Below are 24,471 nucleotides of genomic sequence, written 5' to 3' on the forward strand. Positions count from 1 at the left end.
GCATACGGATGAAGTGGTCGAGAAAAATCATCGATCAAAAATATTGGTTGGGGATAATATGGTAGCCATTTTGAATAATCATCTATTGGATCTTCCTGCATCATGGTGAGATTTCTCTCATTTTGCCCTTTAACAATTATTTTTTAGGCTTGTTTTGTAAAAATATCTCTTCTTTTTTCATCACTAGTATCTATAATTCTTTCTCTTCTTATCCCATCTTCAATTTTACCCACAGCAAACAATAAATTCATAAACTCTAATGAAGTATTGCTGATCAACTTATCATAATAGGAAGAAAGAAGGGTATCCACAAACAGGAAATTCAACTCTCTATTGGTAAGAGGTGGTTATACTTACGATGCCATATTCTTTCATCTAACAGCATATTCTTTGTAGCTCTCATTGAGATTCTTTCTCATATTTTGAAGGGTTAATCAGTCCGGAGCCAACTCCAACATATACTGGTATTGCTTCAAGAATGCCCATGATAAATCTCTTCAAGTATGAATTTGATTGTTTTTTAGATTATGATACCAATTAGCTGCTGCCCCAATCAAGCTTTCTTGAAAGACATGAATAAGTAACTTTTTATCACCAGCATACCCAACCATTTTGTGATAGTATTGAGCTAAATGTGTTTTAGGACATCTAGTTCCGTTATACTTTTTGAAATTTGGGGCTTAAATTTTGATGGAATAATAAGATCAGGTACTAGACTAAGTTCATTGATGCCAATATTCTCGTACACATCGTGGCTTTCAATTGCTTTCAATCTCTCTTCCAACAGATCATACTTATCTTTCATCACTATATCTTCTGATGGATCTGGCACCCTTTTCAATTTTTTCAATTCTTTATGATCATCCACATTAGGCATAGTAGTGAAGTCGTGAGGAATATGCCCATGATTAACATTTGTCTGAACTGATGGTAACTTGACAAAATGGCCAATATAAGGTTGATGAGTTGTTGGAGGTGCTTATGACACGTGGGGATCTTGAACATATTATCATAACGTCTAGATCCGGGGATCTATCGCTAGACATTGACTTGAAGGGAGTCACCACCAATTTTTTTTATCTAGGTGCGATTGACCACCTAAGGAATCTGTCCTTTCAGGAAACACCTAAGTTTAAGGGTCCCTAAAAGAATAGGTTCAGGTCTACTAACCGGAACAAAGTTCGGGAGTTCGGTTACGTGTGAGGAAGGTTATACCACCCTCACAACGCCCATCAAAAGATGGTACCAGCTGAAATTTATGTTATCTAATGAGCCTTAAAATTTTACCAAGTAATTAATTATTGGAAATTATTCTCAATTAACTCTAATACTTTTAGTAGAAAATTGAAAAAATTCCCTCACCTCAAGAGTATGCAAGAAAACTACTGTTTCACTTGCAGAGGCTCCATCGTTGGATTATTTAACATAAACAAATAAAAAATAAAAAAAAGAAAGAAAAGAATGATTGTTCTTGTGCAGAGAAAATTGATACTTTCAACTTTTCTCCAAAATATCTTTTGAAACTTTAATTTTAAGGAAAATTGATACTTTCAACTTTTCCTAAAAAAAAAACCTTTTTTGAAAATTTATTTTTAAGAAAAATTGATACTTTCAATTTTTCCTCAAAAACTTTTTTTTTGAAAATTTATTTTTAAGAAAAATTGATACTTTCAACTTTTTCTCAAAAATATTTTTTGGAAACTTTGATTTTCGAGGAAAACTGATACTTTCAACTTTTCCTCAAAAACTTTTTTTTTTTGAAAATTTATTTTTAAGAAAAATTGATACTTTCAACTTTTTCTCAAAAATATTTTTTTGAAACTTTGATTTTCGAGGAAAATTGATACTTTCAACTTTTCCTCAAAAATATTTTTTTTAAATCTTTTTATCTTCAAGGGTTACAGTTTAAACTTACTTGGTATCCAACACGAGAACAAATGAACAGCTTTTTACACCACCTTTGCTTACGAGATGGTGACGGAATTAAGTGCATCGATTCTTGGCCCTTTAAGACACCGATACGTGTATGATGTTTCAACAAAGTCAACCATCTCTTTCTCAACAGCAAACCTAGTCACTTCAACCACTAGACGAGACGTAACATGGACAGTTTCCTGGCAACCTTGGTGAGTTAGTTTACAGGAGGACATCCAAAGGAACCTCATGTTATAGTAGTGATGCAAACCAGAAAACGAAGCTGCATCCCCAAATGGGCCAAGGCATCCCAACAAGAAGTGAAGTTTTGTTGCCGTATCTAAATCTCTTAACAACTGCAGCAACTACCATTATTTTAATAACAATCACTAATATTACAGCTGCTAGCAATATGTCAACGCGATTCCAAAAGAAATTCACATGAATCAACATCCCCAATACTGGCCAAGAAGAGAGCAACAAAGTAATTACGAATTTGCTCAACTTGTTCAAGTGTATGCTGATTCAGATCAGAGGTTGATATCATCATTCCAGCAACAAATGAACCCAGCTCATCACCAAGCAACAAGCAAGCAAAAATGCTATGGATGTCAACTGATAGAGCTTTTTAGTCAACGATTTAGTCGTGGATAGTACTCCCTGAAGGACACCAGAACTGCCACCTAGAACTGAAGTAAAGCAAATAGCAAACCCACAGCACAGTCCTCCACATAACTGTAAAAAGCATATAGTGAAATTGTTATACCACACAAACATGTGAAGAGAAAATTTTGAAGAAAACCTCTAAGGACAGCAACTGCTCGAACAACACGAAGCTTTGTTGTTGAAAACTCCAAGCTTGATGCGTGAATCTTTGGTTGCATATTTTGGTGTAATTGATTGGGCTGCTGTTGCAAAACCCAATTGTTGCTGTAGCTGAGTAGGCTGTAATTGCATCTGTGACATCAGTTACTGCCTTTCGCATCATCCAATCTGTGCTCCCAAGGCGTTCATGGATGCTTTGCCGCAATGATTCCAAGCTCTGAGGTGCAATTGCTCCTTCTTGTGACAAACTCGCCACTACCGACAAAAAGAAAACCTTAGCCATAAAATTCTGATTATTCAACAACTTGCAGATCCTTGGACACAATTTTTGAAAAGCATTCAAAAGAGGATCAGTTGCATATTTAGCCATACACGTTGCTCGACGTAACAAAGTGGAGCGTCTTTTTCATCGTGTTCTCCAAAACAGGTTCTACAGATGATCTTCCACCTCATCTTTCGAAGCAAAGCCTTCTTTCATGGACTGCCGCCATGGCTACTGAGTCCAAGATCGAGATAACTGTGATTGGGCTCAGCTTACGCCTGTGCCAGCTTTTGTTGCTCCACAGACCTGCTCATGCGCTCAAGCAACTGAGCAGCCTTCCGCTTACCCCTGTCTGTATCATTTTGTGCCAAGTCCATCAAAGGACTCGTCGTTCTTAGTTCCTGGGCCTCTGTTAAATGTTGTTAGTCTCCAGTACAAAGGTGAACCAAAACTGCAGCTGTATTCTCTCTATTCCTGCTGCCTAGTCTTCTTTTCGGTTTTTCTTTTTTTTTGGTGCCAGCAGCCTCACGTTCCTTTGCCTGCTGTCAAGTTTTTCTCCCTCTGATTCCTCTCTGTACATGGCTGCCACTCATAGTGAAAGAAAGTGACACCAGAAGGAATAGAGACGCGCAAAGAAAAAAGAAAAGAGAAGTGCGACAGCACCAATGCCAGATGTGGTCGCTGGGTAAAAAGAGAAGTGGTTGTCGGTGTCTTGGGGCATAGAAGCGGGTGTCGGCGCCTTGGGGCAGAGAAGCTCGATGAAGTGGAAAGTGGGGAAGAAAATTTTCTTTTTTTTCTCTTTTTTTCCCCCCCTTTCAGCTTGTATATTCATTATTGATATATAGATCCATGCTAATAGAGTTTCAATTCAACTCCAATTAGTCATCCAATGCTAAAGATTAGCATATAGATAACAATCATCACAATCACCAAGCTTTCAGCCCTTTTTTTATCAGATAATCAAAAAAAAAAAAGAAAATAAATCATAAAAATAAAAATAAAATTGATAAATATGAAATAAAAAAAATCTAAAACAAAAATCAATAAAAATCCCTGCAACTGAGCTAGGATTAGTCTCAATTAACAAAGGATCCCGGACAAAATAGGGTGTCTACACATATGTGAACCCAGATGGATACAATGGTGTCTCGACAGTTATTTCCTCCTTTGTCCTGTGTGTCTCAACAACTCTTTTTCCTTTTGTCAATTCCATTATCATCTGTTTTAATTCTGTCAATTGTCTGTTCATGTTTTGTTGCATTCTCATAACTGTTTCATCGATCTCTCTTTGGGCCTTTTTTACTCTATCCATTCGATTGGCATCTTTATTTTCCATGATTCTGATACTGAATCGAGTACTATAAGTGTGCAGACTCAACTGACCTCATTTTCTAGGATAGCTATCCTTGAACCTTTTATTAATTATCAGCACAACAAGAATTTTATTATAAAAAATCTTTTGGCTTTGAAGGTTTAACAAAAGCATATTCACAATCATCATCTTTTATCTTTAACTAGCATGAAAAATAATGAATTCAAACAGATGATACATGATGTGCAAGTCAAATTTTATTATTATTAAGAAGGGAGGAACTCAAGTTCTATCATATATTCTGGTTGAGTTATCTAAAGACATTCTTTCCTCTTCGAAAGTTTGATGAAAGTATATTCACAACCGTCACTCTTTTTCACTAGCTTCAATTATTAAAGATGGACAGAGGCATCAATTCATAAAAAGTCAAGCCAAAAGAAGTTTTCATTCATTCCAAAAGTATCAAGTTTACACATCATAAACCATTCTAGGGTTGCGATAAAAAAGTGCCAAACTTGCTCTCACTTCCTTTTGTCTCTCTTAAAAATAGTTGACTATGATTACTATGAAGGATAACTCTTTGCTTAAAAAGCTTTTTATTCATCATCTTGACCAACCCTACTGTTGTCTGCAGCACTGCCTACCATCATGGCATGGGTCAAATAAAGGTTTTCATGAATAACTGGCTTCATCTTGGCATCAAAACTCAGATATCTGACTTTCATCAATCCCTACACCTTATGTTTCAAAGCTATGCAGTCTTTTAAAGAATGGCCCACAACACCAAAATGGTATTCACATTAGGCATTAGGGTTATACCATTTAGGGAAAGGTGGTTTGCGAGGTTCAGCAAGGATAGGGGCAATGAGGTAGTTCCCTAGGAGCAACGAGTATAACTCTGTGTAGGACATGGGTATTGGATCAATAGGGGCTTTTCCTTTGGTTTTACCAGAGTTTTTATGTCCTATGGTTGGTTTACTTTGCTGAAAAGGTGTGGTATAGTTGGTCTCGAGGTGAATTGAGAAACTCTGAGTTGAAGATTAGGCTGATAAAATGGTGATTGGATAGCATACTGAATAAACGATTGTGAAATGTGAGGTGAGGGACATGAATCTAAGTGTGAAATTTTTAAAAGTTGCATAACACTTGGGGGCTTAATTTTAGGTGCTTGAAAATGAGGTTAAAAGTAGTCGTAAGTAGGATTTAGGTATGGGTTAAGACTTGAGATAGTTGATGATGGTTGTTTGAAGCCAAGTGACTCCTTATTGGAAATCAAACTCTTGAGCTCAATCATTTGCGTGGCTAGTTCACCTATTTTTCTTTTGAGTTCGCCCAAACTTCGATCACTGTTCAAATCATCTAATGCCTTAATATGCTCTGAAAGAATGCTAGAACTAAAAAGAGTCGATTGACCTTGACTTGATGGAATCGAAAGTAACAATGATCCTTGATGAGGAACAAACTCAACTCCACCACCACCTTTAACCATTTCTATCAATTGAGCCATTTGTCGTTTCATCTTTCAAAACTTAAGCCATAATTCCTCTTGATTCAATTCCAAAGCACTAATCCTTGTTTCTAATTGATCTTCCATTTTCGTCACTCCGATTCCCACTAAGACAGACATTTTATTCTAGGACTTAGATAAAAAATTTTAGATTACTACCCTTATTGAATGAATATCACAAAAAAAATGACACACAAAGTATGTTTATGAACACATGAATATGATGGCTAAAAAATGTCATGAAATGCATATATGCCTATGACAATGGATTTTTATATGTACAAGGACCCAAATGAAAATTTTCGTCAACCATGAAAGTGTATGAAAAAAAAAATGCAATGTTATGTTGCAAGAATGGTGGTATATGAAATGCAATGTATGTTCTATACGACCCTATTATTCATGAATCTATATGCATGAAATGCGATGACATATTTACATGAATGGTGAGATGTATTCTTATGACTAATGCAACATACTTATATGAAATGCACGGACCTACTATATGTCTGAGATATGTATGTATGAAATGTAATGCATGTGTTGTACTAGCTTAATAAGGTAAACATTACCTTAAGATACGTAACGAGATAGAATGCATGCACTACTTATCAAGAAGTGCATGAGATGTATGTGCATGAAGTAAAATACGTGCGCTACCTATTGATATAGATGGGATGGAATGTACGTATTATCCTATTATAATGCGCATGGGATGAGATACATGTATGACGTATGAAATGCGAAAGATGAAATAAAATATGAAAATTTTTGTTTTGAGAAGAAAAAAAAAAAGAAAGAAGGCTTGAAAATTAGTCTTTATTCGGTCAATAAACAAAAGATTTAAGAAAAATCTTTAATCTTTGAAAACGTTCTTTTTTTTTTTTTCAATGATTGACCTAAAATAAATGCCACATATTTAAATATAATGCACACAATAAAAAAAATAAAATAAAATGACTCAAGAATTTAAAACAAATAAGTAAGAAAAGTAATATAATAACCATACAACAAAATAATATAATGTATAATGTCCTAATTTTTGATAATTTTCTAAAAGGTGGCATGGCTCTATCTTAGGAAGGTTTCTTATGACTCACGATATGCTGTGTTAGGATTTATATGTCTAAAGGTTCTCAGACTATTCCTCACATCATCGCCTATTATAGACTAGTAAGGTTCCTCGATCCAAGCCCATTATGGGTTATTAACGGAAAGGGTTCAATTTGAGTGAAAGTATTTTGTTAGCAAATACGGAGGTTATCACCTCACGAGAGCGTAGCTACTTCACTTTCTCCTAAAAAGGATGGAGCTCGGGTATAGAGTTCATGCATGCAAGTGAATATGCAAAGTGTGTGCAAGGTAATATATTAATATTAATTCAACTATGCGTTATTTTCGGTGTTGGATAAAAATGATTTTGACTTGAAATTTAATATTAATTCCCTTCGTTTTAAAAATATTTTTGCTAAAATTTTTATGTAGAAATATTGTGAAAATCTTTAAGTTAAAGAATTATCTTAAAAATCTTCAACATCTAGGCAGAATTTAAAATAACTCTTTTCGCTTAAAATTTAACACAATAATCCTTAAAATGAAATAACAATCTTTATAAAAAAATAATTGTTAGTGACTCTCTAACATCTAGGCAGAGTACCAAGAATTATTTCTTTTGAAATGTTATTTTTATTTTATTTTATAATATCACAAAAAAATTTTTTTTAAAGTATTATTCTTTTTTACTATAAAATATTTTATCATCGAACATTAAATTAAAGAGAGAATAATGTAGACAATTATTGATGATAACATGCTAACGTATGTGTGCTAATGAATGTCATGTAACATGAAATGCAATTTAAGAGTTGGATTCTTAAGTATAATGAGACACCCCGACTCTCCAACATCTAGGCAGAGCTTAGGTACGACTGTTATACTTTTTATTTATTAATCTTATTATTAATGTGAATTAAGAAATTGTGTGAAAAGACTTAACGAAGTAAAATTTCTTAAATACCCTATCATTTAGGCGACATTCGGGAACAAATTACTTCAAACAAAATTTTCATACGTGTCCTTAAGATTTTTAGAAGGTTTTGAGTAAGGGCTTGAGTAAAGGTTTTGAAGGCTTGGTTTTAAGGTTTAAAGGGTTTTAAGGTTTGAATTTTAGGATATGGAAGGTTTAGGATTTTGATTTTAGAGTTTGGAGATTTTAGGGTTTGGGTTTTGAGGTTTTGATTTAAGGGTTTGGATTTTAGGAATTTTGGATTTAAGAGTTTAAAGGTTTGGAATTTCGGATTTTGGGGGGTTTTGGATTTTAGGGATTTCGGATTTTAAGCGGTTTGGATTTAAGGGACTTTGGATTTAAGGGATTTTAGATTTTTAGGGGTTTCGAATTTTAGGATTTTGAAAATTAAAAAAAAGTATTTAAGGTTTAAGTAAAATGCGAACATCTCTAAAAATCTCCATCATCTAGACGGACTTTTGGAGCATGTTCAATTTTTTATAAGTTTTGAAAACTAATTAAAAATTTCTTATGTGTTTTTTTTTATGAAAATTTATTTATAATAATTCCCCAACATCTAGGCGAAATTATCTTTTAGAAAAATATTTTTTTATTTCCTCCAATATCTAGGCAGGGAAAATAATAAAAATTATTATTACTTCTTTGAGTATTTTTAATACATATTTTTAGTTATTACTTGTTTTCAATTTTATTATTATTAAAACAATTAAACATTTATTCTAACAAAATTAAAAATTTATCATGCATAAATATAAAAATATACTTAAAATAACAAAATTAATAATATAAAAAATTAGAAAATTAAAAAAAAAAAGTTTTTAACCTGAACCGAACCGGTCAACGGTCCGATCAACACTAGTATGAACCGGTCTGACCGGTTCTGCGGTCTAGTCAGCGGTTCGGGTAGTCCAATGGTTCGGATCGGTTCAGACCAGTTCACTGGCTGTTCTTCTGGAGCGGTTCAAGGTTGGCTGAAGCAGGTTGACAGGTAGATTTGCGTGGATCTCGGGTAGGATCCATGTCAATGCACGGATCCTCTTTGCCTAAAACGACGTCATTTTGTTCCTTAGTCCTTTATATATAACAAAAAAAATTTTTTTTGTTCATTTGGCTTCTGTTTTCAGAAAAAAATGGGGAGAGCTTTTGGGAAAGCTCCAGAGCTCTCGCCGTTCGATCGTCGGACCACCACGCTGGCCGTCGCCTGGGTCGCCATCGGCGATTGCTGCTGGTGATCGTCGATCGTCAAAAAATTATCAAAATTCACCGCGATGCTCATCTCGACCTCTTGAGTTCAGATCCGAGATCTTTTTCGGGAGAACAAGCCTCGATCGACATAGATTAGGGTTTGAACTTTTCTGAGTTTACTATTTTCTTTTCTTTTTGTAAAACGAAGGCTGATCTAATTTTTTTTATTCTTGCAGGGAGCTCGGCGCTGAGGTTCCTCCCTATGGGGGGACTGTTTGTCTTTGTTTTTTTTGTTTCTGTTTTTTGGTTTGCTGTTTGGGTATAGGTTTTCATGAGAGGCTTGGGTTTTTCTGAGTGTGGGAGGCTAGGATTTTAGGTATTCAAAAGCTTGTTGAAATTGAGGGCTGTATGTCCGAAAGAGCTTTCGAAAAGGGGAGTCCGAGAGAGCTTTTGGGAAGGGGATCCGAGAGAGCTTCGTGAGGAAAAAAGTAAGGAGTTTTTAAAGAGTTCAAAAGGGGATCTGGGTGGTTGTAGGTGGGCTGACCAGGGGGTTGGTCGGGGGCAGCAACAGCGCCATACCCCACCAGCCACCAGACTTTCTGTTTCTTTTTTCTATTTTTTCTTTCCTTTTTTTTAATAATAATTAATAATTATTTTTTAAAATATATATATACTTATTATTATTATTAATATTATAGTGAAATGAAAATAGTAGACCCGAACAAAATCGATGTCTATAATCAATATATATATATGGTTCTCCGTAAATGTTGTTGATGATAATTGATTTCTTCTGTATTCTCTACAAATTGCTATATATATATTTGTCTTTTAAGTACACAATAAAATTTTTTCTTAATTTGTAAGTTTCAAGGGCATTTAAATATGATTTTATCTATTGATACTTTGTACATGTAAAAATTTCTACTACTGTGTAGATTAAAATAAAAGAAGTCACTGCAAACATATGCAATTACAAAGCATCTGCTAGCTTTCAGATAGTAGAAAAAAAATTAACTTCAATTTAGGGTTAAATAATATGGGTTGATTAAAGGGTAAGTAGGTTGAATTACTGCCTTCAATAAACTCTAATTTATCTACATTTCAACTCCTAGATTTAGAAAAGTTAACAAGCAGTAAAATTAAATTACTTTGAAAATTTAAACACGAAAGATATGGAGAACTCAATCTATAGCAATTCAATGTAGATTCTACTAAAAAAAGAAAAAACTAATAACAAAATTAGATAAATACTTTGTTAATTGAGAGGTATTCATTCATCACGGTCATCTAATAATAGATACTAATGAAGTTTTAATTTGGTTGTTTTTGGCTTCATTCAATCAATATCAGTACTATAATTTAAAGTTGTCTTAAGCAATTCCTTAATTGACAGCTGACTTTTTCGGTGCTAACACATGTTGTTTGTTTCGTTTAGGTTGGATTTTGTTTCCTTTTTTAGTTAATTTTCTTGGATTTTTGTTGTTTTAATTGTAGATATCTATTTATGTTCAGGCCTAATCAAGACTTATTTTTTTATTATATATTATTATAATATAATAGTATATTATTATTACCATTAGTATTACTATATCATATTATAGTATAATATATTATATCATATTAATATTATTACATCACATTACGATTACTATTATTATTATTATTTACGTTTTTCTTTTCTTTTTTGTTCATATTTGCCCAAGAGTAGGAAAATCAGAATAAAAACCAGAATCACAAATGTTTAATGCAAAGTCAATTGGTATAATGTTGGAATTAACTTGGATCAAATTAGAGACCCAAGATTATGCTCGGACAAAATTAATCTTAGAATTCAAGCCTGGATTGATTTTACCCGTTTCTTAAAAATCCTTCTAAGATTATCTATAAATTGAATGAAAATCATAGAATAGGACACACATAAATTTTTAGAGAGGAAGGTCCGAAAAAAGTTCTGAGTAGTGGGAATATTTGGAAATTTTGATTTTGGATTTTTTGGTTTGATTTAAAGTTTTTGGATCAATATTTTGGTTTTTGGAGTTTAAGACAAGGTTCTTGAAAGTTTTTAAAGTTTTATGAAAAATTTGGGGTTTTTCTAGGTTTTGGAAGATTTTTTAAATTTTTTGGTGAAAATTTTCGATAATGGCTGAATTTTCTAACGAAATTTCGATGACTTTTTCAGAAACCGACAAGATTTTTAGTTTTTGGTTAAATTTCTCGACAAGTTTCCCAGAAACCAATAGGTTTCTTAGAAACCAATAGGTTTCTTAGTTTCTGGTTGAACTTTTGAACATTATTCTTGGCGTTTTAGAGAAAAGGCAGAGGTTTTTGTTTTGCTAGAGAAAGAGAGGCTCTAGGATTTTTGAAGCAAAAAGTGCTAAAAGTGACTTTTATGCATTGCCTCGAATAACGTTGTTTTGAACACCCCAGACCTGCACGTTGACTTGACAACGCCTGTGAAGATTCGCGTGCAGACTTGACTCGTTTTTCAATGTTTCATTTTTTCATTTTATTTTTATTTCCAATTTATTTTATTTTTAGCTCATTTTGTTTTTTTTTTGTTGTTGTTATTATTATTGTTTTTTTTTGTTTTTTTTTTGAGTAATTTTATTATTTTGTAAAAATTATTTCTAAAAAAAAAAGAAAAAAACAATTAAAAAAATCTTTTCAAGTAAGTTTTTTAAAAAAAGATTTATAAAAATGAAAAATCCTTTCAAAAAAACTTTTCAAATATAAAATCCTTACAAAATAAATTCATGAATTTCACTAAATTATTAGATAATTTTCATAGGTTTAATTTTTAAATGGAATCTACCAAACTATTGGGAAGTTCCGTAAATCGATTTTGAAAAAAAAAATAAAAATAAAAAATAATTTTTATCCTATAAACTATTAGAAGATTATTTTTCAAATTAAGTCATACCAAACTATTAAAAGACTTAACAAAAATTCTTAAATTTCTTTATTACAAACTATTTTATAATGAAAATCTCACCAAACTATTAGGAGATTTACTTTAAAGCAAGTCTTACCAAATTATTGAAAAGCTTTACTAATAAAATACTCTAATAAATTCGACGACGAAGCCTCTTCAGAGTGAGACTCTAGTCTCTATTAATACTTCTGAGATGAGAGAATTATCTTAAATTACTATCAAACTATTGAGATAATTTTAAGACTAATTTTTAATATTAAATATTTAATAAATCATAAATATTTTTAAGGCTTAGGTAGTCTGAAATCAAATTGGTACCATTTTTTTTTATAGTTATTGTAGGGGTGCTATAACCTTCCTCACGCACAATTGCACTCTCGAATATAAACTTTAGTTTCATAAATTATATTTAATCAAGTGGCAATCATACATAGACCAAAAAAATTGATAGCGACTCCTCTAATTCATATCTAGCGATAAGTTCACGGATCTATACATTATAACATTAATTATGAAGGTTGGATTTTGATTTATTTTGGTTTTCATTGATAATAATATATATCGGTTTTTCATATTATGGTTATTTTCTTGGTAAAAGAAATTTTTTCTTTTATTTTTTTATTTGCATGCATTTATTTTAATTTTATTATTTTCATTATTATTTTTTAAATATTTTATTTATAATATATTTCAATTTAATATTTTTAATAAATAATTTAAAAAAGAAAAACATCCCATGCAGAGCTTAAATCATTCTAGTTTTTATGAAAAGAAATTATGTTGCCAATATTTGCATGTTTATTAATAAAATATTAAAATTTTAATTTAATTATCAAAATTTAAAATATGACAACTTCAAATATATATAAATACATTTATTTATATAAAGAGCTATGGTATAAAGTTTGCGCATTAATGGAGTAAAATACTAGAAAAAAAATTACCCGGATTTTCCACCCACGTTTAATGACTAAATTGGTTCGGCACCGTTTGAAAATTCCCCACGCCAGTTTCTACAGGGTTCAATTTCTTAATTCCTTGTCTGTCAAATTCAACACTGACGGCTTAGCCAATGGAAAGCATGGTCAAGTTGTACTATAATTTAAAATAAGCTATGATAATTTTGTTACAAAATATAAATAAAAGAAAGAGAAATAATAAATAAATTTTAATTTTAAGACTTGAAAATTATTTTTTTAATGATAATTATATCTTTAAAATATAATAAAACTTTAAAATTTTTAATTAAAAGTAATAAAATTAGTTAGATAAAAAAAATTATTTGTAATAAATAAAAAATCATAAAATAAATTAATTTAAAAAGTCATGACATTTTATATAGTTATATTTTTTTATGAATAATAATTTATTTTTATTTAATAATTATGAGCATTTTTCATATAACAATTATTTATGTTCAAATATAATTATTTAAAATATGAATAAAATTATTACAAATATTAATTTTATTCATCAATAATTAAATCTTTTTATACAATGTGAAATAATCATATTCTAAACTACTAATAATCTTTCACTAGTTTGGAATATTGGTATTTAATCTTTAACCTTTCACATAAATAAATATTATAAATATAAAAAGATATCTCTCGATTTAAACTTTCAATTAGCGTATATATCTTAAAAATCTAACAAAATTGATGATATTTGTAGATTAAACCCCAACTCTTAATATTATAATTGAAAATATAACACACATAAAAATTATTTACTCTTTTGTTAAAGATTTATAACTCTTTAGCATTATTATAGCCATGTTAAAGTGGCACAACTTCTATGTTTATATAAGTATAGTTTCATTATGTCTCAATTGTTTTAAACATTTAAAACTTCATTAAGAGTATAAAATCTCATTTTCTCACACAATAGATCATACTAGTTTCTAAATTTTAAATAGATTTTATTAATGTTTAACAGACACATAACAATATTTTTACCTATTAAACTTTGTAATTAAAAGTTACTAATTCAAAGTAGTTTCCCATTATTAGTGTCTAATAGTAACGGTTAAATTCATTCTACTTGTAATATTGCTAACCAAATACCTTGGAATTCATTTTTTTTTATAGTAATTACCCACACTTAAGATTGAATCTCTAATATAATCATTTCAGGGTAATATATCTAAAATTTTTATTTTGCATATCATTCATATGCTTTCGACATTGTTGTCTTATTCTTGTCATTTTAAGAAATAGTTGATTTTGGTTGTGGCCACAATTCTATACTCATAAATTTCAATCATTCTATTTTCATACTTTTATACATTTTAATATAATTATACTTCTAGTACAATTGAATAAATTCAATGAATAAACCAAACCATTTTAGTCATTTAAAGATTTTTAAGGACCTTTTATGATTTTACTTTAATAAGTGTATTAAACTTATTAGCTTATATAATTTGCTCATAAAATTATACTAAAATCTTATAATACTATAGTGGTAATTTTTAATTTTTATTTTTATCACCCCTATCATGTGCAAATATGCATTCATTTATTAAAGAATGTTTCATTCAATTATCAACATATCATATATACCTAATCAAGCTGTCATTTCATTTATCTTTTCACTATTTGATGATTTTTTTTTAAGTAGGAGGCCTCCAAACCCATCTTTAGTGAAAAATAACTAGCAAATATTCTTTATCTTAATATTAAAAGTTTCAAAACTTTTATGTTTTAGCTCAATATAAGAATTTACATAAATAAGCAAATTTCAAATAAAATTATACTTCTATAGTCTCCTTTTAAAACTTTTTATGTCAATTTATAAATCCTTACATGAATATATTTTATCATGGACACTATTAATAATTTTTATTACCCTAAAAAAAACAATTTCTATCACTCAAATGGATCAAATAATATTTCTTTTGCTATTATAAAAGTTTTCATTTTTATAAGATTTTTGAATCACTCATAGCCTCCAAAGTAAATATACTTTCATAGTATATTTAACTTTAATTTCAAATCTTTTCATAATCATTTTATGATCAATATGTTCATATCTAGATTGTCATATCAATGCAAGTCATGAAATACGAATCCAAAGAAACATTTTCATAAACTAGCATAACAATAATTATAATATGAGTTTTACTCATATTTCATACAAAAACTTGTGATGAATTTATATTGGTTAAACCATTGATCAGTTAATTCCAAGGCTTACAGCTCTCACAAGCCAATATTATTATCTAAGCCCTTTTGTTGATATGGTGTATAGCCAACCACATTTTTGCCATTGTTATGAAACTATTGAAAACTATGAAAACTTGTGTATATTTCATTTTAACAGCCTATAAAAGGCTATTTTTTAAGGTAAAAGAAGTAAAAATGTCTTCATTGTCTTTAATCAATAATGTATTAATTGATGATGGCATTTTATCTCCATAGTCCATATCTTTTTTTTTATATATAAGAAAGAAAATTCTTTCCCATTCAATTCATTTTCGTAATATATGGCAAACGGTACCATTTTTCTCCATACTATCACAAAATAAAATTAAACACATGCATTTATTGGTGCATTTAGAACATTGAATTTACATGTTCTTTTTTATTTATAAACATGGCTAATTAGATATTGATAAGCATCCTTCAAAATGTAAGTAACCAACAAATGTTTTAATATTTTTTAAATACATGCTTTTTTAAAAAATTAATATCCCATATACGAAAAGCAATAATACTTTTGTGTAACCATTGATTAACTTTCTAACGGTTATTTATAATTTTCACTTTATGATTATTCACAATAAAATTTTATTTTATAAAATTACTTCTAGTGTAATACACCTAGCAGATACGTGTCACACTGCCCATATTTTTTATAATAACAATTGTTTGGTTTATTATCTACCAATTAATCCATGAAACACCATTTCTTAATAACACTTATTCACATACATCAATTTAATTTTAATTGGTTTACATGAAAATTGAACACTAGTCAACATTTGAACTAATAATAAATTAAAAAAAAAACAACCTCTGATTTATAAATGACCAACAAATACAAAACCATACAAATAACTTGACTTAATTTATTATCTCAATTTTGGTGCCATGATTTTAAAATAAAACTAATCTTACAATCAAATTTTATTTTCTACATATATTCTTCACTTACTTTTAATTTTTTATGGTAAATTCCTTTACCCATTTCGATTATTTTCATAGAAATCATGAGACAGTTTGTTTGTTTTATATATAACTAAGACATGGCAATTAAATAATCGACCATTCCATTATAACAAAATTTAATTCATTACTTGATAGCAAATGATAATTTTTTTTGTCATAAATCAATATATGTCTCTCTTTTATGTTTTCAGGCTATTTCCATTCTCGCCTTTATAAACATTGATTTTTCAAATAGATATAATACAATTTATTAAATACAATTATGTAGCCAATTTCAGTATATGCATAAATTTATGTAATGTAATCAATATTATATATATTGTGTTTTGACTTTACACACTAATAAAATTAATTGTTAACATGTTTATCTTATTTAGTCAATCTTCTTACCAACAATTATGCAAAAAATAAAATACTTACCTCTAATGAAGATTTTTATAAAAATTAATATTTTAGTCCATAGAAACATTAATTCTTTGACACTTTGAGTCTCCTTTAATGTTGATCTCCAAATTATGTCAATTTGTTTTCTTGTATCTTTCTTATGCAAAATATAAATTTCTTATAATTGCCTTTAAATTGTTAAAAAATAAATAAGAGAAGAGAAATAATAGAAAATAATTTTGATTTTGAGGGGTGAAGAACATTTTCTTAAAGACAATTACGCCTTTAAGATACAACAAAATCTCAAACTTTTCAATCAAAAGTAGTGAAATTGGTTAAACAAGAAGATCTATTTATAATAAATGAAGAGTCATAAAATAAGCCACTTTAAAAAGTCATAGTATTTTGCATAGTCATGTAATTTATGAATAATAATATATTTATTTTCAAATAATTATGATAATTTATCATATAATAATTATTTTTATTTAAATACAATTATTTAAAATATGAATAAAATTAATATAAATATTAATTTTATTCATTAATAATTAAAATTTTTTATCTAATACAAAATGCATTACATTTTAAATTACTAACAAATATTAGATAAAAATAATATAAAATATAAAATATATATATTTAAAATTTTAATAAAAAATATAAATTTAATAAAATAAAAAATATATATTTCGTGTAAACGTGAATTCAAAGTTATAATTTTTATATTATAATATAAATATGTAAATTGTTAAATGTAATGAAATAAATGATGTGTTATATCCAAAAAGAGATAATGAAGAAAATTAAATATGGTGCTCTAGTTTCTCCAAATGAATAGGGATACACATGGCTCTTGTTTTGTCTCTTTCTAAGCCTTGCTCCCTGGACTGAGTGTCATAACGTCTAGATCCGAAGATCTATCGCTAGACATGAACTTTAGGAGTCGCCACCAATCTTTTTTATCTAAGTGCGATTGGCCACCTAATGAATCTATTCTTTCAGTGAACACCTAAGTTTAAGGGTCTCTAAAAAAATAGGTTCGGGTCTACTAACCAGAACGGGGTTTGAGAGTTTGATTACTTTGAGAAAGGTTATAGCACCCTCACAACGCCCATTAAAAGATGGTACCAGCTTAATTTTGTGTTATCTAATAAGTCTTAAAATTTTACCAAGTAATTAGTTGTTGAAAATTATTCTCAATTGACTCTAATACTTTTAGCAGAAAATTGAGAAAATTCTCACCTTAAGAGTATGCAAAAAAACTACTGTCGCACTTGCAAAGGCTCCATCGTCGAATTATTTAACATTAAAGAAAATTCTAAAGAAATAAAAAAATAAATAAATAATGATTGCTTTTGTATAGGAGAAAATTGATACTTTCAACTTTTTCCCTAAAAATTTTTTTGAAAACTTTAATTTCAAGGAAAATTGATACTTTCAACTTTTCCTCAAAAAAATTTTTTGAAACTTTAATTTCGAGGAAAATTGATGCTTTCAACTTTTCCTCAAAACCCTTTTTTTTTTAAATTTATCTTTAAGAAAAATTGATACTTTCAACTTTTCCTCAAAAAGAATTTTTTGAAAACTTTTAATTTCGAGGAAAATTGATACTTTCAACTTTTCCTCAAAACCTTTTTTTTTTTTGAAAATTTATCTTTAAGAAAAATTGATACTTTCAACTTTTCCTCAAAAATAATTTTTTTTGAATTTTTTTTAAAAATAAAATAATAAAATAAAATAAACAAAGTAAAAATGAAAATAAATAAAAATAAATAAAAATAAAAATATTAAACAATTATAATATAATAATAATAACAAAAAATAAATAAATAAATAAATAAAAAACCTGAGAACGGCTTGGCTTGCAACTCGGCTCGGCTCGACTTAAGGAAAAAAAACAATTCGGAGAAACGGCTCAGGGGTATCGGCTCGGCTAACAGCTTAAGACGCGGGTCGCATGCGGGTCGAAAGCGGGTTGACGCTCGGGTTGGGTCGGATCTTGACAAAATGCGCGGATCCTCTGGGTTACTTAACGTAAAAACGACGTCATTTTAAAAGGGTATATAAGGCTGATTCCTTTATTTTTTCAGCATAATCCTTTCTCTTTTCTCTCTCTTCCTTTCTTTCTTCTCTCTTTTCCTCTCTTCCCTTCTTTCTTCTCTCTTTTCTCTTTAGAATCCGAAGAACTCTAGTTGAATATTCACCAAATTCTAGAAATTTTTACCGAAATTTAAGTTTTTCATCGAAAAGTTCAACGAAAAATTGATTGGTTTCTAGAAATATTACCGAAAATTGAAAAGTTGGTCGAAAACATCAAACTTGGCCGAAATAGCTGCTGAAAAATTCAACCTTTGTCGAAAAATTCAACCGAAATCTGAAAATTTTCCTGAAATTTTCAGAAAAAAAAATTCGTAAAAATTTGTAAAAAATTCCTACCGATTCTTAGAGCTGTTCTAAATGCACCCAAATCTTTTTAGCTTTTAAATCCTCTATGTATCTACCTTTTCTCTCAGTCAGTAACTCTTTTCTCCATCTGTCCCCTTTTTCTTTGATCCGTGGGTCCTTTTATAGAGATTGATCAGAAGAGTTTCTGATCAATCCCAACTCCTCTTCAGATTGGGATTCAATCATTGAATCCAATATGGACTCTGATTGAATCCCAATTCACAGTGAGATTCCTCCAAAACCAATCCAATCTTCAACCGAAAAAAAATCAGAAAAATAAAAAATTAAATAAAAAATATATAATTAAATGAAGATACTCAGATAAACAAAAAAATTAATAGATAAATTAACAATAATAATAGATAAATAATAATAAATATATAACTAGATAAATAAAAAAATATATATGAATATTAACAGAAAAGAAAGAAAAAGAAAAGAAGAAAAGAAAAAAAATAAAGATATATATATTAATAAATAGTAATAATAAATACATAAAAGATAAAAATGTATATATATAATATAAAATATAAATATAAAATAAAAAAATAATAAAAAAAATAAAGTGGATCAACCCATTTGGACTAGGCCCAACTGATCCAGGCCTGGACCAAATTAGGTGTCTACAGCTACCCCAATTTGCACATTTTTTGTGAAACAGAAATTACGCAAAGACGTAGACACCCATTCAAAACTCAACTCGACCTTTTTTTTTATTTTTTTTATGTTTAAGATTTGATCAAGGCTCCTCTAAGCAGAGACTCAATGACTTTGAAAAATATGAACAATATTCCTCTAATCAGAGGCTCAATGACTTTAAAAATAAATAAAGCTCATTTAATTAAAGACTCAACAACTTTGAAAAATAAATAAAGCTCCTCTAAACAGAGGTTCAACGACTTTTGAAAATAAACAAAGCTCTTCTAAACAGAGGCAATTTTTTTATTTTTTTATTTTATCAAAGCTCCTCTAAGCAGAGGCTCAACGACTCAATGACTTTGGAAAAATAAATAGCTCCTCTAATCAGAGGCTCAACAACTTTGACGACTTTGAAAAAATAAATGGCTCATCTAATTAGAGGCTCAACAACTTTGGAAAAATAAATGGCTCCTCTAATCAGAGGCTCAACAACTTTGAAAAGTAAAGGGCTCCTCTAATCAGAGGCTCAACAACTTTGAAAAGTAAATTGCTCATCTAAATAGAGGCACCACAACTTTGAAAAGTAAATTGCTCCTTTAAATAGAGGCAATCACGACTTTGAAAAATAAATTGCTCCTCTAAACAGAGGCACCACAACTTTGAAAAGTAAATTGCTCCTTTAAATAGAGGCAACCACAACTTTGGAAAGTAAATTGCTCTTCTAAACAGAGGCAATCACGACTTTGAAAAATAAATTGCTCTTCTAAATAGAGGCAACAAAACTTTGGAAAGTAAATTGCTCCTCTAAACAGAGGCAACGAAACTTCGAAAAGTAAATGGCTCATTAACAATCATGTCCAAAGGAGTTATAGCCCGTGATTGAAGAAATTTTGTAATGGGAACTCAAAGATTCACAATTTGAGTTCAACATTCATAGGTTCAGATTCGTAAGAACCTTCCAACTTCATAAGAATTTATTAAAATTTGATTCTTAAAATTTTAATTTCGTTCAAATTTGTAAAATCTCAAGATTTACATTTGCAACTTGCAAGACTCACATCAAAGATCCTCATTGGAATTTTAGAGGCTCACATCCAAAAGTTCAAGGCTTTTCAAAGGTTCTCATTTGGCAAACTTGGAATTCATATCCAAAAATCTAAAGCTTTTCATTTGAATTTTGGAAATTCACATCCAAACATTCAAAGCTTTTCATTTGAGTTCAAAGGCTCACATGCAATAAAACTTAGAGTTTCACATCTAAGTTCAAAGGTTCTCATTTTAAACACTAGAAATTCATATCCAAAAGGTTGAAGCTTTGAATTTTAGAGATTCACATCCAAAAGTTTAAAACTTTTCATTTGTTCGAAGATTCACATTCAATGAACTTTAGGGTTTCACTCCTTAAAGATTCTCATTTTGAAACTCAAAGATTCTCATTTGAGTTCTCAAAAATTCCCATCAAAATATTCATAATTTTTTTTTCAAGTGACTAAAAAATTTGCATGAATGATTGTTATGACCAAAGATGCAAATGCCTTCTTAATGATGCAAATGTGGTAAATTATATTCTCATAGTGCCATGCATGTCTAAACAAAGTTTAATTCATCAAATTATGTGCATGTACTATTCAAGCGATGATGTCACCATGATGCATGTAATGCAGATGTCTATATAACAAAATTTTAAATAATTGTGGTGATATGGCTCTCAAAACTCTACTATTTCGCATGTCTTTCTTGTTCAGTTTCTCAATACTTCGAAACAAGTTTCATCAATCGATCATCACTTGACCACCATTCATAGACTTCTCAGCACTAACAAATTTTAGAACAAGTTTCATCCACCATTACTGGGTTATCAGCATTAACCATTCCGAACTAGGTCACACTCATAAGTTTTTCAACCCTAACCATTCCAAAATAAACTTTGTCCACTGATTATTTTCATCATTCAATCATAACTTGCAAGTCATGTCAACCAATTCATCCTTGTACTTATCACTTGGTCATCATTTATAAACTTCTCAGCACCAGTTTCGTCTATTACTCTATATTATTTTCATCACTTAACCATAACTCATAGGTTGTATCAACCAATACATCCCCATATTCATCACTTGATTATACCATTTTTCAAGATTTGGCCCATCTTCATTTATTATCTAATCCATCATCATATTCTTCATTTGGTCACATCATATGTCCTTTCAAATAATCTCTTTTAGGTTTTCACCATTTCTTCATTTTGTTACCACCATCATCTTAAATTTTTTTTCAAATAAATGCAAGACTCTTTTAAGCACATATTTATTCATTCATTATCATTTCAATTCTTGACAAATACAATATAATCAAGCATTTTTTTTAATTCACTCTAGGGGTATAACAATAAGAGAACACAAGGTGAATTATGGTAAAGATAATTAATGAAGATCTATTTTGGTATAAAACAAATGGGAAAGGAAATAAATTGGATACATGTCATTGGGATGAATGGTATGTCCAAATGATGAACATTCAGACAATTCTCAACATTAATCTAGGATTCTTTTTTAAAAACTCATTTCATTTACTGTTGAAGTCATATTGAGCTTGGTGAACTTTGCCCCAGTCTTTGAAGGATCTTCAGATGTCTTTGATCTTCCATCCATGTGAACCATTTGACCTGGATCTCTTTCTACCAAAATCACCCTTTCAGGTTTTCAATTTGAATCTCTTTTTTTTATTTTCTCATTTTTTTTCTTATTTTTTTCTTATTTTTTTATTTTTTTCATCATCTTTTTTTCTTTTTTCTCATTTTTCACCCATTGTTGATATCTTTCATACATCAAACTTTAGAGCAATGTAGCATGATTCCATTATTTCATCATAAGCATGTCTTTGCCCAATATATGATTATTCAATTTGAGCATTCACACTTGATCCAAATGGACTTTTCAAGGTTGTAATGTAAGTCAAGGTGAGGGGTCATAAAAGAAATAGATATAATAGGCTCAAAACATGTATTACAAAGGTTCAAAACCAAGGATCATTTGATGCAACTTAGCATTTTGCCCCCACATCATTTCACTATTGTTTTCTTTCTTCACACAAAGAATTCTTATTATTTTGCCCCAAATCATGTGTGGCATTTATTTTTTCTTTTGCTTTTCTTTCTCTTTCCATCTTTGAGACCTTTTGTGATTTTTCTAAAAATTACCCTTCAGTGTAGAGGGTGATCTTTGGTTGGAGTTCTTCAAAAAAAAAATCATGATAGGCTCAAAGGGGTAGTAATAAATGATTTTTCGAATGGTAAAAGAAAGGTGGCCATTTTTCATCTCAATTGTGAATACCTTTCTTGAACATCATCTATTGAACAAAGCTCATGAACCTGTATAAAAGATTACACATCTTCAAGATATATCTATTTCACCTCCGGTAACAACTTACTTTTTGCTTAAATCATCTCCTCATATTAATGTAGACAAGTTTTCAAAATTAAATCCCATAATTATTGTTATCATTGTCTAAATATTCATCATTCAAAATTTGAGAATGGGAATGTAAAGTTATGATAGGTAACAGGGCATGGAATAATGGTCGAGTGAAAGAAAAAATGTAATGAAATGCATTAACTTGCCTTTATTAAGATGATAACAAGTGAAATCATATTGCAAAAAAGAAATCCTAACATTACTTTAAAAGAACTCTTAGAATGACAAGTAGCATTCAACCAATTTTAACATCCACTTTAAAAATCATGGCCATGTGCAATCAAGTGAAAGATTTTTATCTTGCCCCATTGATTTATTACGACTCTTTATATTCTTGATCCTAAAAAAAAATGATTGGGCTTTTCCTGTCGAGTTCTAAAGATACAGGCTTGACCATTTGAGCGGCTGCTTTCATTATCATGCTCCCTGTTGTAGTGCTTCTAGTAAAGGCAATCTTGTCAACATTGGAATGAGATGCCAAAGGAATCATAACTTTCGGGCCTGATCCAATCAGAATGTTCAAGACATCTGGAAAAAAATCAACCTTCCTACACATGTCAGCCAGCTCCAAACAGGTGATAGATACCAACTCGAGAGACTTCAGTATTGTAGCACAATCTACAACCAAAGCAAAAGCTATTTTTCAGGCGGCCATCAACAGTGGATACTTCTATAGAGTAATCAATCCAACAACCCCAAGTGGTTCCTTAAGCACATAACTCTTAAATGTCTCAATAGGAAGAGAAATAGAAACCTTTTGCTTCGCATCTAAACTTTCAGCAAGGTACGTATAGTACTCAAAACATCCAACAACATCATCAATGTCTCAAGTTGCTTCATCAAGTAGTTTCTCATAATCAATTACTCAAGCTTTGCTAATTCAGATTTTTTCTCTGTTATTTTGGAAATGATGACCCGTAAATACTTGGCACGAACAGTGCCAGAAACTGAAGCCTAATCTTTACCTTTGTTTTTAGAAAGAGCTCTCTAAGCAGCAGCCACCGTAAGCTCTACATCTTCAGTTATAGTTGCTGGGATATGATCGATGTTCTGTTCAATTACATGATAGATAATTGAAATTCACTTCTTGAGAATAGACTCTCTCCACTCGCTGTCGATGAGTAACATTCGACTCAAAATTTGGACCACCATATTAAATCAGTTTACCCTCTATTTATTTTTTTGGTTTCACTCTCATCTTCAAACCAGTGTTAAAAAAGCTTTTTTTCTTTTTTTCTATGATCTTTTCCTAATCTCTGTACTCGTGTTCTCCTGTTGTTTTTCTTTGATCAAAACTTACTATTCAATCTTTGATTAACCGTTGCACCTCATGCTTTAGAGTAGTGTAATTTTTAATAGAATGGCCAGTAATTCTATAGTGGTAGTCAC

At 29.9% G+C, this 24,471-nt stretch overlaps 1 pseudogene; it reads right to left on the bottom strand.

Moving 5' to 3' along the window:
• Nucleotides 1-23,376: 23,376 nt before the first annotated feature.
• LOC111300233 (aminoaldehyde dehydrogenase 1, peroxisomal pseudogene) lies at nucleotides 23,377-24,471 on the bottom strand (annotated as a pseudogene).

Source organism: Durio zibethinus, chromosome 18, assembly GCF_047325235.1.
Source record: "Durio zibethinus cultivar Kanyao isolate XHJ-2024 chromosome 18, ASM4732523v1, whole genome shotgun sequence".
Lineage (NCBI taxonomy): Eukaryota > Viridiplantae > Streptophyta > Magnoliopsida > Malvales > Malvaceae > Durio > Durio zibethinus.